The sequence below is a fragment of the Macaca nemestrina genome, chromosome 16 (genome assembly GCF_043159975.1).
Source record: "Macaca nemestrina isolate mMacNem1 chromosome 16, mMacNem.hap1, whole genome shotgun sequence".
Taxonomy (NCBI): Eukaryota; Metazoa; Chordata; class Mammalia; order Primates; family Cercopithecidae; genus Macaca; species Macaca nemestrina.
Window position 1 is genome coordinate 5,181,782 of NC_092140.1, and position 20,519 is coordinate 5,202,300.

General features: G+C 37.2%; 1 protein-coding gene across 8 annotated transcripts in view; it reads right to left on the minus strand.

The window, feature by feature from the left end:
* The window catches only part of LOC105485316 (myosin XVI), a 703,391-nt gene that overhangs the window by 486,297 nt on the left and 196,575 nt on the right, over positions 1–20,519 (minus strand). The window lies entirely within an intron of this gene.

Below are 20,519 nucleotides of genomic sequence, written 5' to 3' on the forward strand. Positions count from 1 at the left end.
CCAGCTGCATCCATGTCCCTACAAAGGACACAAACTCATCCTTTTTTATGGCTGCATAGTATTCCATGGTGTATATGTGCCACATTTTCTTAATCCAATCTGTCACTGATGGACATTTGGGTTGATTCCAAGTCTTTGCTATTATGAATAGTGCCGCAATAAACATATGTGTGCATGTGTCCTTATAGCAGCATCATTTATAATCCTTTGGGTATATACCCAGTAATGGGATGGCTGGGTCATATGGTACATCTGGTCACTGAATTTTTATTTTTATTTTTAATTCATTAAGGCCCATTGGCTTAAAGCAATAAAAGCTTCCTTTTTAACATTAACCTTCCACTGGTGCCATGAGCCCTTGGCAATGTTTCCACCATTCTCACAAAGCGCTTCAGAACAAAGCCACATATATCCAAATTAGTTAAGTCAAATGGATCAAACTATATACCAATTACTAGAATAAATTCACAGTTGAAAGGTGACCTGTATTTCCATTTGAACAGCAAAGGTGAATTCATTAGTACACAGAATGCCACAGACTATGAAGAGATTGATTGATTGTGTTCCATTCTCTGCTACTTAAAATGAAGCTATAAGACCAGCAACACAGAAAGGTTCTTCAATCCCCAACGCACTAGAATGGTTTCCACTACTAATAGCAATACCATACTTTTAATAAAATACCATGAATGCATTTTCCACACACACAAAATTAAAGCAACAGTTACTCTTTTATTTCATTATTACACAGAACTGTACAAAATGGCTCAGGTTCAAACTCATACCTCACTGAGGCATACTGTCTTCCCAATTAACTTTATCTGTAAAGTGAAATGTTGCCTGAAGGGGCCATCTTTCCTATGGCACTCCAATTCTTTTATGTGTTCCAATGTCTAGTCTCTGACTCTCTTCCCCAAATCTAACTGCATATCACAGAAGGCAACATGAGTCTTGGCTGACATCGTGACTATGCGAAGCCTCCTCTCCAGGAAGGTCGAGCTCTTTGATGGTGGGTGCAGTGGGTATGATGAGGGAGACAGGCCTCCACCTGTGAGCCAGGACAGCCTGCCCTGCCCCGTGTGCCCCGGCCACCCTTTCCTTACATCAGCGCACCCTTGGAGCACATCCAGGAAGAAGTTCCTAAATAGATGCATGTTCACATCTATTCATTGCCAAGGGACTTTCCTTTGATGATGTTCTTTCTGCAGTCAAGGATTTAATTATTTTCATAACCTAGAATCTGCTCACATTGAGTAGTGTGTTACAAAAACATTCTCAAAGGTGGCAAACTTGTAGGATCAGCTGTAACCTGACAGCTCATGTTGTATTCATTTGCCAGCTGGGTTATCTTCTTTCTCTGCTGTTACAAGAAAAGTCGAGGAGGCCAAGGCCATTTTCCTCTTGTTCTTCACTGTATTTCCAAGAATGGTCCTGTTACATGGTATGGAGATGCTCTTCCTCCCACCCTTTTTCTGCCTCTCTCTCTCTCTCTCTCTCTCTCTCTATATATATATATATATATACATATATATATATATATGAAGCCACCTCTTGCAACCTCATGTACTCATTACTCTTAATGTTTAAAATCCCTTTCATGATAATAGAAAGTTCATTTCATACATTTGCCAATGGTTTCCTCAGATGATAGACAGCACTTTTACTCTAGTATTTATCCTTTTAGCAAATGAAATTATCCATCATGAATTAACTAATATTGATTTTTTTATATTCTGCAAAGAGATAGCACAAACGTGATCTCACTACAAAGATAGTGTGAAGTAGATTGTATCATGTTATAATATTAGCAAAATGCAATCGGATTTTTATGCAGAGTCCATTATGCAGACACACAGTGAATCATACATAATAGAAATCAGTGATCCATATTCTTTGGGTTTGGAGTTACACAGGTTTCAGCCTGAGACCTGGAAAGCTACTGAACTTTATGTCTCAGTTTTTTGTCAGTAAAACAATGGACAGTCGTACTCACTTCATGGGGATATTGTGAGAATTAAATGAGACAACATATGTAGCATGCTCCAGGCACTTCGTAAGGATCAATAAATGACTGGAATGACTATGTGTAATAAAACCCCATAATAATATATCATAGAATCCATACTTTAAGATCTATTCTGAATGTTTTCCAAACTTTCTGGTTACTAAATGTTGAATTTAAATGCAGAATATACGTGAGGCAAATTTAGCATATTATCCTGGAGGTTGAGTGTATAATTTATCAAACAAAAGTGGAACAAAGGGGGAAATATACACGGCAAAGGAGAATGCTGAGCATGGAGAAAGTGAATCTTTATTACCTTTGCTTTAAATACCATCTACTGCATTGTAAGTTCATGTCAGTTAATTTTTAATATAGGTATTTTTTAACTGTTTCACAACCAACTCATAAAATTCCTGGAATTTTAACAGTTGGCTCTCATGAGCTAGCAAGGGAGAGCTCCAGATCACTAAAGTGGGCAATCATGAAACTCATAAAGAACACTGCCCAGGAATGCCCGGGCATGAGAGCAGGGCTACACTCCAGCTCTCTGAAGGTCCTTCTCATCACAGGGAAACATGCTAGGAAGATAAGCTTCTTCCTCCATCCAGCCAGGCATCATCCTAGTGAGAAAAGGGCAATCTGTGTTTTGTTTGTCCTAGATAGGACAGTTTTTTTGAGAGGGCTGTTTGCATGATCAAGATGGAACCATGTTAGAACCACAAACTCAATATTAACTGGCTTGCCCATCATTACCATGAGTAAGGACTCAAGAATAAGACAAAATCAACTACTGGCCAAATAAGAAATAGGTTATTCTTTGCATATACATATAGTAGTGTGAGCTAAATTCTATGACTCTGCTAAGGGTTAAAAACTGGAATTGTAAGGGACCTAAATATGAAGATATAATGAAGAAAACATCATTTGTATAATAATTAGTTTATAACAATTTTGAGAAGAAAATTATGAAACCAACACATGTAGAACATTTTTGGTGTAACCCTGTACTAAGTACCTTACGTGTAAGAATTACTTTAATTCTCTACAATACGGACACTAGAATTGTCACTCTTTCTTTTACTAATAAGGAAGCTGAGGCTCTGTTATATTACGTGGTTCCCTGAAACCATAGGTACATGATGGAACCAGAACTCAAGTGCAGCCACAGGACTTGTGATCGTGCCCTTAACCCCAGAATCAGAGAGCAGAACTTCAGAATCACAGCCAGGATCAAGATCCATTGTAGTGGTCTCAGAATTACTAATTGTGTGGGAAATTACTCAAATTTCTATTAAAATACATTATCCAAAAAGGTATGGGTTCATAGCAACCTTGTAATAACGTGATTGGAGCGGCCAGTCAAGTGAAACGGCAGCACCACTCTGAGTCTTTCTGTTATGACAAAATCTGCAAGGAAACAGCCTAAGGAAAACAGCCATCTGGGGACCAAATAGAATAACGAAGCGCATGCTTCCTTTTATAGTGTTGCCGCTTGGAACGGATTCAGCATTTATTGTATATTTGTGGCTTCATCATCAAGCTGCAGCAGAACTCCATCGAGATGCCTGTGGGCGGTGGGGCGGGGGGGCATCATTTGATATTTAAAAAGAAACATTCATTCTCCAAATTTTCAGCTATTGGGGTAAAAAATGGACTAAAATACATCATAAAATTTGCTAAGTGGCTTTAATAGACTATGCAGCTGGTTCCCACCATCACCAACGATAACCAAACATAATAGTCCACCTGGTTGTCAGCATTTATTTTGTGTTTCTAGATACTGTATTGCAACCATTTATCTGTAAAGTCTTTGGAGACCCCATTAGCTAGGGTGGACATGTGACTGCATAGCAATCTATACCTACTCTCACACAATCTCCACTACAGTGGCTCTTATATTCACAAAGGTGTTACATTTAACATCAACAGAGGAAAGGAAGATAAAACTAAGCATACCTGGGTTCTCAATTCTGTTCCTGTTACAAGCCCTGCAGAAGATAGTTTCCAGACAGAAGGAAGGACAATCATGCATGATAAGAAGTTAGCAATTGGTAAACCTGGATAGAGGATATATGGGAGTTCTTGTGTTATCTGGGAAAGTTTTCTGTAAGTTTGGTTTTATTTCTAAATAAAGAAGTTACAATGAATAACAACAAAGTATCAAGCCAGTGTCATTTTTTTCCTCCTGAAATGATAATGAAAACATCAATGTGAAGACTTCTAAAAATGTATGCCTGAGAATTTCCATACAGTTGTTAGTCGTCTGAGAATGCCTTTGAAAATTGTATCTTATCTCATTAACATGTCAATCAAGAAGAGAAGAAGCAGGAATATAGAAATTATGTTATCAACACCACAGAAACGTCTATTTGCACAGCAGTGCTGCTGAAACACAGATTTCCTTTCCTAAGTAGAGCTCAAACTTTAGGATGTATAAGAATAACTTGAGGATTTTATTAAGATGAATTTTCCTAGTTCAGGGCTTCTCAATCTGTTTTTTATTATCATCCCCTCACTCTCTGTGAAATTGTAATAATGCCGACAGGCTGGGATATCTACTTATGGAATGTGGCCGGATGGAGGGTCACAAAATGGTTGCTTTAGCTAAGAGCTTTCGCCCTCCAAAATCCCATTCTTGTACCTTTAGGAGCTATTGCTGCCCCCATTAGAATCAATTCCTAGTCCCATCTCTTCAGTCCTTTGATTCAGGAGCTTTGTTGTGGGATCTAAAATTGTGTTTTTAAAAAAAACACATGCACACACATTGCAGGAGATTCTGGCGCAGATGGTCCCTTAAAGACATTCTGAGAAAAACTGCTAAGATTTTACAATCTCAGGAAATTACCTCTGAACGCCTCATTTGGAAGCGACCGAATTAGTAAGTGGCAAAGACTTGATGGAAGATCCTTTCCCATTAATTTGTCATTGAGAGTTTGGCCCCTAGTGCCTCGTGTCCCACAGGATCCCTCGGGACACACAGTATTCTCAATACATGCCTATTCAGCTGGACCTCTGGAATGGATCCGTGGATCCAGAATAATCAGTGTGAGCTCACAGGAGGTGCTCAGGCCGCAGTGGATGGGGAGGCCTCCAGTCAGAGACTGAGTCTGGGCAATGACCCTCAACCCTCACTATGTTTTAGATCCTTACCCAAACTTTGGAAAGATATAAATTGTTCTGTCACCAGGTTATTAAATTCAGGCAGTCAAAGATGTGTCCATTGATTCCTATGTTCCTTGATGACTATAATACCGAGAAGCATAGACAGCCAAGGGAATCAGCATCCAAGGACTGTTCAGTTTGTTTCCGTCCAGCCTGGAAACAGTAGGTTCATGATAAGAGGGTCGAGCCAGGTTTTTGGAGCTTTGGTGGGCTCTGCCTGAAGTCTTTATTCAAGTGAGCTGCTCAATCATACCTTAAGTGTTTGCTTCTGATTTGACTCAGATCCACACGTACTCATAGGATGCTCAAGACTGCTACCAGCCACCCTTCTGGACAAGGAGACCCATCAGGGCTGGGCATGAAGTCAAGGTACATTAGGTTCCAGCCTTAGCAAGCAAATTATGGGCGAATTAGCTTGAAGCACCTGGAATCAAGCAGTAGCTGAGACCCACCTTAGCCCCAGAGATCTCACAGTCTTCAACCAGTAAAAACTCATGTCATGTCACTTTGGCCATGGCTTTAAGATTTCTTTTTTCCCACTCAACTTAATCAAAACTGGACCTGACTAAATCCTGAAGACTGTAAGCCAAGTCCAAGGTCTTCAAGGCCCCATTGACCTAGATTCTCCAATCCCAATCCACTGTGAAGTTATGACAAATGAAACAAATATTTAGTGAGCGTCCTTTTTGTATTAATAGTTAGCACTATCCCAAGAGGTACAGATGTACAGAGAAGAAATAGAAAACAATCTTGCCTTCATAGAGTGTATAATCTAGTTGGCACTGGTAGAGGAGAAGACAGAGGACAAAAGGGATCAGAATGATTTGTAGTGCTTCTTGAATCACTGGCTATATATCTTGAATTTGTTCTGAAAACTGAATTACCATTTTCCCTTCAAATATTACTTATAACCCATTTCATTCCTTTTCCTCCTCAAGGATCACACTGAGATTGTGTTCAGCATTATCATCATCTTCCTTATATCTCTTAGGCCTTCCTTTGTTTTCACTCAATATACTACCCTGGATATTTTCTACTGCCCTGCCACAATATGAAATCCTTTTCAGCTATGTACAATCAATTGTTAAAGCCATCAGTTCAATTTTAATTTGTCACATTATTTTTTAGTTCTACACTTTCCATTTGATACTTTCATATAGATTTTAAAACCTGGTAGAAGGTTTTATCATTATTTATTGTACATCTTGGTTGGAGTAATTATGAAATCAGATCTGATAGCTATATCATGTGCATCACTTGTGAGTCAGTTTCAATTTTATATTGTTTCCCTTGATCTTATATTTCGGTATACCTGTTGTTACTGATATTATTATTATTTGATTGGTCATATAGAGTGTGTTAGGCTGTATGCCTTCCTGTTCACATTTTTAAAAGCATTTATGAAAACTAGTATTAATTCTTCTGTAATCATTTCGAAGAAATTCTCTATGAAGCCACATGTGCCTGGTCTTTCCTTTGTGGAAAGATTTTATTAATTAAATCTATTCGATATAAGCCTACCATGATTTGTGTCTTTCTAGGAATTTTTTTGTTTCTTGTGGGTTATCTAATTTTTTTGGCGTATAATTTTACTAGTATTACCTTTTAACGCATTTTAAGTTTGATTCTAATATATGGTATACTTCCCTTTTCTCTGGGGGATACAGTCCAAGATCTCCAGCATATGCCTGAAACTGCTGAAGGAACAAAATTTCATATATGCTATGATTTTTCTATACGTACATACTTATGATAAAGTTTAATTCATAAATTAGGCAGAGAAAAGGTTAACAACAATAATACAATAGAACAATTATAACAATATACCGTAATAAAAGTTATATGAATATGGTCTCTTTCTCTCTTCAAAATATTGTATTGTACTCACTCTTATTCTTCTCGTGATGATGTGAGATAATAAAATGACTGTATGATGAGATGACATAGACACTGTGATGTTGCATTAGGCTACAATTGACCTTCTGATGATAGGTCAGAAAAGGTTCCTGTGTTCCAGGTGATGCCGGATCACTGAGCCATGATGGTGCCAATGGTTAGATACAAGAGCAGAAGATATTGATGATTAACACGCAGGTAGTGTACGCAGTATATATGCTGGATAAAGAGTTGATTCGTGTCCCAGATGGAATGGAATGAGATGGCACAGGATTTCACTACGCTACTCAGAACGTTGTGCAATTTAAACTTTTTGGAATTATTTATTTCTGGAATTTTCTATCTTTTATTTTTGGACCAGGATTGATCATAGGTACCTAAAACCATGGAAATCAAAATCATGGGTAAGGGGGCACTATTGTATCCTCTTTCATTCCTGATTTTAGTAATTTTTCTTTTGGTTTGTTTTGTTTTTTTTTGTTTGTTTGTTTTGTTTGTTTTTTTTTTTTTGTCAGTTTAGCCAAGGTTTTCAATTGTGTTGATCTTTTCAAAGGACCAAGTTTTGGTTTTATTGATTTCTCTATTGTTTTTCTCTATATTTCTTTTATTTCTACTCAAACCTTTATTATATCGTTCCTTTTACTGGCATTGGATATTGTTTACTACTTTTCCTCATTTTTGAATATAAAAAGTTAGGTTAATTTAAGATACTTTTATGTATTTAAATATAGGTATTTATTACTTTGGACTTTGGGTGATTAGGTTGTGTTAATGTAGGTTTATCAATCACAAAATGTGTACTATTCAGGTCGGGGAGATTAATAACAGGGGAGGTTATGCATGTGTCAGAGCAGGGGCTATATGGAAAATCTCTGTACCTTCCCCTTAATTTTGCTGTGAATCTAAAGCTTTTCTTAAAAATGAAATTACTAAAGAAAGATGAGTGTTTACAGCTATAAAATTCTCCATAAGAACTGCTTTAGTTATACCTTACATCTTTTAATATGTAGTATTTTCATTTATCTAACATTATTTTATAATATCTATTGTGATTTCTTTTTTGATACATTGGTTATGTAGGAGCATTCTGGTTAACGTAGTAGTTTGCTAGGGCTACCATAACAAGATACCTCAGATGGGTGGTTTACACAATGGAAATTTATTTTCTCATAGTTCTTGTAACTAGAAGTCCAAGATCAAGGCGTTGACAGTTTGATTTCCTCTGAGGCCTCTCTTCTTGGCTTGCGGATGGCCGCCTTCTCACTGTGTCATCACTGTGTCCTCACATGTGACTCTCTGATGGCACACCCTGTGCATGTCCAAATTTGTTCTTATTAAAACACCAGTCATATTAGATTTGAGCCCACCCTAATGACCTCTTTTTAACTTATTGGCCTCCTTAAATGCCCTGTTCTCAAATACAGTCACGTTCTGAGTTACTGGGGGCTAAAGTTTCAACATATGAATTGAGGGGAGGGGTCAGGGCAGGACAAAATTTAGCCCATAATAGATAATTTTTGCATATTTGTGAATTTTATAACATTCCATCTATTGAGTATTTTTATTTTTATTCCATTATGGTGAGAGAACACACTTTGTAATATTTTAATTCTTTTAAAAATTATTGACACTTGTTTTATGGTTTTGTATGTGGTTTGTCATGGAGAATGTTTCATGCACTCTTCAGAAGAATGCGTGTTCTGCTGTTGTGGAATAGCACGTTTGATAAATTTCTGCTATATATAGTTGTTCAAGTCTTCTTTTTCTTGAACTTTTGTCTAGTTCCATCCATTGCTGTGAAAGGTACTGAAATATTCAAATATCTATGCATGCTCTATTTTTCCTTTCGATTCTGTCAGTTTTGCTTCATGTATTTTGGAACCCTGTTGTTAGGCACATATATATTTATAATTTCTGTATCTTCATGATGGAATAATTCCTTTATAACTACATAATGTCCTTATTTTTTCTATAATAATAATTTTTACATTAAAGTTGAGTTACCTGATATTAACATATGTACTCTAGCACTTTTCGGGTTACTTTTTGAATGGTACATGATTTCCCATGTTTTACTTTCAACCAATTTGTGTCTTTGAATCCAATAGATGTCTCTTATAGGCAAAATATAGCTGGATGACTTCTTAATCAATTCTGCTAATCTCTGCCTTTTGAGTATTAAATCCATTTATATTAATGCAATTACTGATAAAGTAGGATTTATGCCTACCATTTTGCTTTTTGTTATGTGTATTATACCTGTTTCGTTCTTCTATGCCCCCATTGCTGCCTTTTTTGTGTAAATAGGTACTAATTTACATGTCATTTTGATTCTCATGCATTTATTTTCATATATTATTTATTTTATCATTATTTCCCTAGGGATCACAATTAATACATTAATTTAAAATAATTTAGTTCAGATTAATGCCAACTAAATTTGAAGAGTGTACAAGAACTTTTCTCTTATATAGCCAGCTGTGCCCTCTACCGCTACCCTTCTAACTTTGGGTCATTATGTTCAAACAAATTACATCTTTATGCATTGTGTGCTCATTTATAACAGACTTATGTTCATTTATTTCTGTAATTATGTTTTAAATATAATTAAAGATTAGAGTAACAAAAATAGGCAATACTTTTTTTTATATTTATTTATGTGTTTAAATTTCAAGTGCTGTCTATCTTTTATGTGAATTCAAGTCAAATGTCTTTCATTTCAGCCTGAAAGATTCCCTTTGCTGTTTCATGAAGGGAAGATCTGTTAGAGAAAAATTCTCTTAGTTTTTGTTTTTCATTAATGTCTTAATATTCCTCCATTTTTGAAAAGTCATTTTTATGGATATAGAATTCTTGGCTGGCAGTCTTCCTTTTTAGCACTTTGAATTTGTCATCTTTCTGCCTTTTGGCTTCCATGGTTTCTGATTAGAAGTCAGCTGTTAATCTTCTTGAGGAACCCTTGTACATGAAGCATAACTTCTATATTTATGCTTTCAAGATATTTTTTGCCCTTGGCTTTTCACAGTTTGATTATGTTGTGTCTAGGTATGGATCTGTTTCAGTTTATCCAACCTGGAATTTGAGAAGCTTCTTAGATGTGTAGATTAATATTTTCCATCAAATTTGGCAAGTTTTCTCCCATTAGTTCCTCCAATATTATTCCTGCCTTGTCTTTCTCCTCTCATCTGTGACTCCATTATGTACACTGGTACACTTGATGGTGCTCTACAGGCCCCTTAGGCTGTGCTCATTTTCCTTCATTGTTTTTTTCTTCTCTACCTCAGACTGGATCATCTTAATTGATCTATCTTTAAATTCACTGCTTGTTTTGCCAGCTTACATACACTTCATTTCTGCTAATGTATATTTAATTTTAGTTACTGTACTTTTCAACTTCAGAATTTCTATTTGTTTCTTTTTATAATTGTTCATCTCTATGTGGGGAGATACCACTCTCATACTTTCCTTTAGCAATTTAGACATAATTTTCTTTCGTTATTTGAACATTTTTATGATCGTTTATTTAAAATCCCTCTCCAGTAAATCTAATATCTGGGCTCTCTCAGACACAGTTTCTGTTGACTACTTTTTTCTCTCTCTGCGGAACATACTTTCTTGTTTATTTGAATATCTCATAATTTTTTTGTTGACAACTATGTTTCTTAGTTTGGTTTGTGCTGCTATTACAGAATGCACAGACTGGTTAATTTATTTTTTTAAATGGTAGTTTATTTTCTAACCGTTCTATACCCTGAGAAGTCCAAAATCAAGGGGCCCATGTACTGTGAGAACTGTCTTGCTGGGTCATCCAATGGGGTAAGGTGGGAAGAAGGGGAGGGCAAAAGGGACCAAACCCATCCTTTTGGAAGGGAGCCACTCCCACAATAACAAACCTACTCCTGTGATAACAGCATTAAACCACTCATGAGGGCAGAGTCCTCATGGCCTAATCACCTCTTAGTACTGTTACAATGGCAATTAAATTTTAACATGAGTTTGGGAGGGGACAAACATTTCAAACAAAACACTAAACATGATAAATAATAAAATGTGGAAACTTTGAAAATCAGATTCACTGTCCATTCCCGAGTAGGTTGCTGTTTCTGCTTGTAATTGTTGTTTGTTTGTTTGTTTCATTACTTTTCTTAACTAAATCTGCAATATCTATATTATGTGTCATGCATAGCCACTGAACTCTCTGCTTATTTATTGTAGTAGTCAGTGAGTAAACATATTTCCTTAAATGGCTTGAAGCAATAACACTCTTAGCCTTCACTTAGGAGCTGGGCTTCTGTGCTGGGACGCTTCTGTGCTGGGGCATTGCTGTGGTGCTCTTGGAGACAGTTTACATCTTTTCCTTAGTCTGCACTTCTACTTGTGCAAAGCCTTAAGATCAACCCTAAGAGAGAAACTGGGGTCTTCTCAGGTATCTTATGAGCACACCCACAGCTCTGAACATATGCATAGCCTTCTAGATTCTGAGGCATACATTGCAGTTTTTCGAAGTACTCTATGGATCTCTCATTTCCTTCTAAGTGTTTTGGCCAGTTTCTTGTTTGTCCCAATTGTTGCAATGCTAAAGGATTCCTGCTGGTTGTTTTCTACAAATGCCCCAGGGAAAAGGTTTGTAGTGAGCTTATTCTGAGTCACTTTATATGAAAACAAATCTTGTGAGTGACAGTGACCAGAGAGGTCAAATGATGATAATTCTCTAGGAATGGTGTTTTTGGAGGAGATCCAAACCCAGTCTGCAGCCTCCAGTCGCTCCGAGGCTGCTGGTTTATGGGGCTACCAAGATTGCGAGGCTGCCGGGTTTTAGAGCTACTACAGAGCTAGGGAGAAGAGGATGTGGCTACAAGTCGAAGGACCACAAAACACTGCTCTTGCCAAAGTTCAACCATTTGTTCCTGAATAAACGCTGCCTTTTTTTTTTTTTGAGACAGAGTTTCGCTCTTGTTGCCCAAGCTGGAGTACAAAGGCACAATCTCAGCTCATTGCAACCTCTGCCTCCCAGGTTCAAGAGATTCTCCTGCCTCAGCCTTCCGAGTAGTTGGGATTACAGGCTTCTGCCACCACACCCAGCTAATTTTTGTATTTTTAGTAGAGACAGGGTTTCACCATGTTGGCCAGGCAGGTCTCGAACTCCTGACCTCAAGTGATCCACCTGCCTTGGCCTCCCAAAGTGCTGGGATTATAGGCGTGAGCCACCGTGCCCGGCCTACAAATGCTTCTTAGATTGTTGGAAGCCTTTGATTAATCTCCAAAGTCCTGAAAAAGTTTATTGTGCCAGTGTTCTCGTTGCTTTATGAAGGACAAATATTCAGTGGTCGTCTCTTTGTAATTCCAGGAGCAGTCTCCCCCATTATCTAAAAACTGACAGAAGAATCCCTGAAAATAGTTATGTCTCACTGAGAAGAAGAAATTTGCTAACATTAGATTTATAGTAATCATTATTATTTTTTTGCTAAAGATGAAATTTCCAAGTTTCTGTAAGATGGAAAAAATATTCAAAAAGCTATTGGCAAACTTACATGTTTTACAGAAATTTTAACATATCCTATTGTGGTACAAATTGTCTGGTGGGAATCAGGAATGGTCTGCTTACCAAAACCAGTCCTATAAATCATTGACTCTCTATATATTCCAGAACAGATGTAAAGTGACAGTATTATAACATCATAAACTTGATAGCATATTTCCTCAGATCTTGATGTAGAAGTAGTAAATCCAGGATGCATGCAATATAAATACATGCTTCACTTCTTATTTTCTCTCTATAAAATTCTCTGCCAATTTATGTTATGTAAGTTTAAAATGCTCTTTTTAATGCCAAATCTTAGAAATAAACAGTTTTAAAAAATGACTCACTTTTACAAATAAACAAAAAGAACTGACATAACTACTAATATGGAATTTTGCTTGTATCTTGAGATAATAAAAACGAAAATAAAGAACACCATGCCAATATCTGAGGAAGTTACTAAAATGTGAATAAAACGTTACTTGTAATAGCTATATATACCTATGTAATAACTATATATACATAAATACATATATGTATATATGCAATAACTCTATGTATACACACATATGTATACGTGTATATATAATATATACACATATATGTATGTATGTGTATAGTGTATATGGTATACATACACATATATATGTAATAACTATATTCCTATATGTATAATATGTATATGTATATATACATATATATTCCTATATGTATATGTATATGTGTATATATAACTATATGTAATATATATACACACACACACACACACACACACATATATATATATAGAGAGAGAGTCTTTTAAAAGTAAGTCAAGGGGGAGAGAAGTATCTTAGTATGTCACTGCCCACTCCTTAAATCTAACCTGGGAATCAAAAGGGCTGTATCACAGTGCTGTTTGTGGCCCTGACTATGCTCTTTGACTTTTTCGGTGAGCCTCAGTTCCCTCATTTGTAAAACTGTCAGGAAAGCACTATATTATTGTGAAAAATAAGATACCATATAAATGTTACAGATGATTATTACTTAGTCAATTTTGGGGACAGGACCAAAGCTTAAAGGAGGCAGTAGACACTCTTTGAGAAAGCTTTCCAAAAGGTGAGAATTATCGAGCATGTGGCTTTACAAGCAAAGCTTTCGTGGTAGAAATCTCAAATAGAACTTGCAGGTTAAACTGGTTGTTTCTCACTCTCCTTTCCTTTCAAACATGTCTTTTAGTCCTATCTGAGAAATGTCATCATGGAACTGAGGTCACACCCCACCCTGCAGTTTCATCATGCATTTCCTTTTATCTTAGATAATTCTATGACATCCTTATCTTGTCAGGTTTTAATTAATCAGGGAGTCTTAGTGCTCATATCACCTTTGTGTGTTTGTCTGATGTGAGATTTGAGAAAAATCCACAGGATCACAAGATTTCCCAAACACAGGAATAAGATACAATCACCATGTGAATTACCAAAGGATACATTTCAAATTGGGAACAGAAATCACATCTCACAGTTTTATTTATCTCATTTATTCCCTAATAACCGCAGTATATATCTGTTCACACTCCTTTTCTGAACATTACCCCCTTCAGCTGTTCAGAGAGGGGTCCTCCTGCATATCTAGTATCTTTATTCTCTGAATACCACTGAGTGGACCTGGATATCTGACCCCAGTTGGGCATAATGGATTTTCCAGCTGGGAATTTGGAACTGGGACACGGAGACTAGTTACTTAATTATGGGTGCTGGACATGGAAGGTGACCTAAGGGCCATATGGAGATGGCCATAATAGTTTATATGCAAATGAGAGCCCAAGCTGCAGAGGAGGAATGAAGGCAGAGGGAGAATGAAAAGAGCCAGGCCGGGCGCGGTGGCTCACGCCTGTAATCCCAGCACTTTGGGAGGCCGAGGCAGGCGGATCACGAGGTCAGGAGATCGAGACCATCCTGGCTAACCCAGTGAAACCCCATCTCCACTAAAAATACAAAAACAAAACAAACAAACAAACAAAAAAAAACAAAACTAGCCGGGCGTGGTGGTGGGTACCTGTAGTCCCAGCTACTCCAGAGGCTGAGGCAGGAGAATGGCGTGAACCCGGGAGGCAGAGCTTGCAGTGAGCCGAGATCGCGCCACTGCACTCCAGCCTGGGCGACAGAGTGAGACTCCATCTCAAAAACAAAACAAAACAAAACAAAACAAAGCAACAACAAAAAAAGCGAGTCGCCTCACTTGAGGGCATGAAGAGCAGAAAGAAAGTGAAGCAGATGTCCTATGTTCCTGGGTTTTATGTTCAGTTTCATGGGTAGCCTCTGTTCATATTTTTTATTTAAATTTGTGGGATAGTCTCTTATTCTTATGTGGTGCACTTTAGTAAACATGAGTTGGTTTTTTAAAAACAAACCCTCCCTGACTCAGGGAATACATCTGTAGTTAATTCCTAGTGTAGCCATATAACTTATTGCCCAAGCCAGGATAATGTGGAGATCAAAGCAGACTTTCTCATTATAACTGAGCAACTGGTTGCAGAGCTGTCCTACATTGTTCAAACACTGATGTGAAGCCTCTGAACTGGGAGAGGATTGTGAAAGAGCTTTCAATTCAGATGGGTCACAGCAGGTTATCTGTTGCTATGCAATTTATGACCCCCATACAGTGGCTGAAATTAAAATCATTTACTTTGCTCACACATCTGGGTCTTGATGGGGCTATGTTGACCAGATCTGGTTTAAGGTCTTCTATGTGGTGTGGTCAGATGGTGGCTGGGGATGGGTCATTCCGAATGTTTCTTCAATTACATGCCTGGGCTGAGAAAACTTAGGGACTAGAATAGCTGAGGCCCCATGAACATGACAGAGAGAGATTTTCTTTTATCTATCTCTCTCTCTCTCTCTCTCTCTCTCTCTCTCTCTCTCTCTCTACCTAGCTACCTACCTACCTGCCTGCCTATCATCTATCACCTACCATCTATCTATTATCTGCCATCTATCTTCTGTCTTTCATCTATTCATCTATCTACCTATAATCTCTTTATCCATCTACAATTTTAGCACCTCTACTTTTTTTTTTTTTTGGATACAGGATCTGGCTCTGTCACCCAGGTGGGAATGTGGTCGCGCTATCTCAGCTCACTGCAACCTCTGCCTCTTGAACTCAAGCAATTCTCCCACCTCAGCCACCCAAGTAGCTGAGACTACAGGTACACACCACCACGCCCAACTAATTTTTGTATTTTGGGTAGAGACACAATTTCATCATGTTGCCCGGGCTGATCTTGAACTCCTGAGCTCAAGCAATCCACCTGCCTCGGCCTCTCTACCTGTTTTTACCCATGTAGTTTCCACACAGTGGTTCTAGGCAGTCAGGACTTCTTGCACAGCAACTGGAACCCCACAGAGCACATGGCCCAGATTCTGATGGAGTCTGGAAGTCTTGCAGCATCTATGGGCTGTGTTCTGTTTTGTATATTGGCAACCAAAAAGGCTTGCCGAAGTGCAAGGAGAAAGGATGTAGACTCCAAGCCTCAATGGTAGGAGTGGCAAAGAGCTGGCTGATGTGCTTTAAACCTCTTCAGTGGGAGATAGCTTTGGAGAATTCACTGCCTTGCAGTGGGTTTGAAATGTCACATCAGTCACTTCCATGATGAGAGTGAGCATGATGAGAACAAATTTGCAATATGTATAATATATTTTCATGTAATCATTTTTTGGTTTTACTATATTTAAAGAAATACCACAATAAAGTCTAAAGGGGTATCTTTTATGGAAGTGAATATTTTATTTAGAGCAACTTCGTTAAGTAAATGCTGAAATTCATGAAAGTTGTGGCGCATCAAACACTTATATTTATCAAACTGTAACTTTTGTTAATTTTATCCATTCCTTTTTCACTTATTATAAAATATACAGACTTATCTTTACTGCAGTTATGACTCATCCAAATAGCAACAAAATAAAATGAAGATATTCTTGTTTCTTGTAAGAAGAAGAAAAATATTTAAAATTCTGATTAAAGAACTAGTAATAAGAATTTTATAGCTCTAGTCTCTTGATAAAGGTGAGAATAACATATTACCTTATTAGGTTATGTAAACTGTTCTGTCCATTTTTCACACTTGGCACAAATTAATAAAAAATATTATTCCAGGGCAAGTAGAGTGACGTAGATATTAATCTGGTATGAGAGTAGTATACATCTTGGCTGGGCACGGTGGCTCATACCTGTAATCCAGCACTTCGGGAGGCCAAGGCAGGCAGATCACTTGAGGCCAGGAGTTCAAGACCAGCCTGGGCAACATAGCAAAACACTGCTTGCACTAAAAATACAAAAATTAGCTAGACGTGGTGGTGCACACCTGTAGTCCCGGCTACTCAGGAGGCTGAGGCAGAAGAATTGCTTGAACCCTGGAGACAGAGGTTGCAGTTAGCTGAGATCACACCACTGCACTCCAGCCTAGGTGACACAGTGAAGCTTTGTCTCAAAATAAAACAAAACAACAAAAAAGAGTAATACACATCCCTTTATAAATAAAATTTAATATAACTGATCATAAATCAGACACTAAAAATAAAAACATATAAATTGATACTTAAAAATACTCTTATTTTTCTTTTTATTTCATCAGCAGCAGTGATAGGCAATTTAAATCAGAACTTGCATACAGTTTACATGTGACCTAATGCCTTTGTTCTACATTAGACCCTTGTGTTACAATCAATGAGACAATTGAACTTCAATTCAAGATGTAACTGGAATTCCTGGAAAAGAAATGGCCGCCCACGCTGAGTAATCTCTATACCTCTTTTGGGTGGAATTCTGCAGATGGCTGGGGGTAGGACTTTAGCCAACCTCGTGATCACAGTGGAAGGTAAACAGAAGCACTGTCGAGGGGAGTGGGTGGTCCTGGAAGTAAGGAAAGGGCATCTGGCAGCAAGAGAGAGTGAAAGGAGGAGAGCTACATGGGTAACGTATTGAACATTCATGATTTTGTTGTTGTTGGAGTACTTCTTGTTTAGTTTACTTTTCTTTTATTGTTGTCCTTGTCTTCCTCACCAGGTAAATGGACAGACACAACACTGAGTATAGGATGCATCACAGATATTCACTCATTTAAATTCATTTTAAAACTGAAATTTCACAGGAGCAAAGTTTGCCCTGCCAGACTAGATGCTTTTTGTCAACTGATTTGTAGAAGATGAGTAGAAGGGCCAGGTAATTTTTTTTTTAATGCTTGAATTAATCCGTGAGTTAAAAATAGAGCAAAGTATTACATGGCCAGAAATCAGAGTTATTAGAAAGCTACAGCAATTAAAACCTTTGAGCACTGATCCAAGAACAGACAACTAGAAGAAAGAAACAATAAGGTCCAGAATGAGGCCCACACAGGTCGGGTCTTCTGACTTCCTGCAACTATGCAGTTCCATGTAGTCGAAAACTACTCTTTTGTTTTTCATTCGGGGTACAGTGTAATTTATACTTAGTAAAACATACAAATCTTAAATATGTATCTAATTAATGTTTGCCTGTATATACACCTGTGTAACTATCATTCAGCTCAAGATAAAAGGATATCTCCATCATCCCAGGAAGTTCCCTCCTGGTCCTTCCCCGCAGGTATCCCCAGGGACAACCTGTTATTCTGAAGAAATCCACCGCCAATGATAATAGTTTTGCCTACACTGGAATTTCATTTAAAGAGAAAAATGCAGCATGTCCTCTTTGGGGTGTCTGGCCTCTTCCAGTCTTAGTCTTATGTTTGTGAAATCTATCCATATTGTTCTGTGTAGAAATGGTGTGTCTTCCTCTTTTGGCCATGTAGGATTCCACTATATAAGTATACCATACTTTGTGCATCCAATTCCCCATTGGTAGACATTTGGGTTGTTTTTAGTTTTTGTCCATTCTAAATAAAGCTGCTATTAACATTCTTGCACAAGTCTTTTTGTAATATCATGCAATCATTTGTAGAGACCCATTCTGAGAGGTGGAATTGCTGGAACACAGGCATAAATTAAAGTGTATTAGAAACTGCCAAACAGCTTTCCAAAGTGGCTGTATTGTTCTATACTCCCACCAGCAATACAAGAGAATTTCAGCTGCTACACATTCACAGCAATACTATTGTCCATTATTGATTATTTAATGAAGCCATACTTATGTTTTAAATTCGAACAACTGAAAAAACCAAAACCATGCAGTTAAATATTTTATGGTACATTTTAGTAGTTGTTTTTCTTTGTGATTTTTAAAAGTTCTGCATCCATTGCATATGGTTGTTTCTCCTTTATGTAGTTAACATAGAAAATCACATTAGTTTTCAACTGTTAAATCAACCTTTCATTCCAAGGATCCTGGCAGCGTTCTACTTTGTTTCCTCAGTGGTGGTTATATGATGTTCACTTTCTGATAAATCATAGTTGCACATTTTTGGTGAATTTTTGATGTGTTTTATTTATACCAAGTGAATATAAATTGTTTTGCTATATTACTGTTAAAATAATGAGGACTAACATTTTAGTAAGTAACTGCTTACTAAGTTATACTATTTTTGGTAAATTGACCTACAATAACTAACATATTTTGCTTACCATGAAAGAAACCTTGATCCACCCTATCAAAATCCCCCCAATTTTTTTTTTTTTTGCAGAAATTAAAAAGCTGATCCTAAAATTCATATGAGATTGCAAGGGACGCTGAATAATCAAAACAATCTTGGAAAAGACAAATAGAGTTAAGGACTTACTCGTCGTGATTTCAAAACTTGTTGTAAAGCTACACTAATGAAAACAGTGTGGTACTGAAATAGAGTAAACTTATAGACCAATGAAATGGAATCGAGAAATCAGAACCGATACACCCATACGTCAATGTTCAACAGATTTTCAACAAGGGTTCCAAGATCATTCTATGAAGAAGGAAGTATGTCTTCAACAACTGGATATCCACATGCAAAAGAATGAAGGTGGGATGTGACCTTACAACATATATAAAACTAATAACTCAAAGAGGATAAAGGACACAACTATAACACCTTAAACTCTAATACTCTGTTTTTTTGTTTTGTTTTGTTTTTTTAAATGGAGTTTCGCTCTTGTTGCCCAGGCTGGAGTGCAATGGCGCGATCTGAGCTTACTGCAACCTCTGCCTCCCAGGTTCAAGAGATTCTCCTACCTCAGTCTCCTGAGTAGCTAGGACTACAGAAATGTGCCACCATGCCTGGCTAATTTTGTATTTTTAGTAGAGATGGGGTTTCTCCATGTTGGTCAGGCTAGTCTCTAACTCCCGACCTCAGGTGATCCACCCATCTTGGCCTCCCAAAGTGCTGGGATTATAGGCGTGCGTCATGGCACCTGGCCAACTCTAATACTCTTAGAAGGAAATCCTCATGGCCTTGAGCTTGGTAATTGTTTCTTAGATATGATACCAACAACACAAGCACAAAAGAACAAAAACGTATAAATTGGGCTTCATCAAAACTTTTTTAAAAATGTGCATTAAAGGATACTATCAAAAGAATTTAAAAACCCACAGAATGAGATAAAATATTTACAAAGCATATATTTGATAGAGGTCTAGTATATAAAATGTGTATACCAAGAACTCTTACAACTGAAGAACAAAAAGTCAAACAAAAATAGACAAAATACTTTTCTCTAAAGAAAAGATAAAAATGACCAACAAGACATGAAAGATGCTTGGGAAATAGGATGATTATAATAAATAAATTTTTTAAAGGAACATTAAGTGTTGGTGAGGATGTGAAGAAATTGGAACTTTCCTACATTGCAGGAGAGAATGTAAAATGATTTCGCCACTGTAGAAAACAGTTTAGTAGTTATTAAAAACATTAAACACACAATTTACCATATGAATCAGAAATCCCACTTTTGGCTATAAACCGAAAATAATTAAAAACTGGCAGTCAACAATGAGATGTCATCTTACACC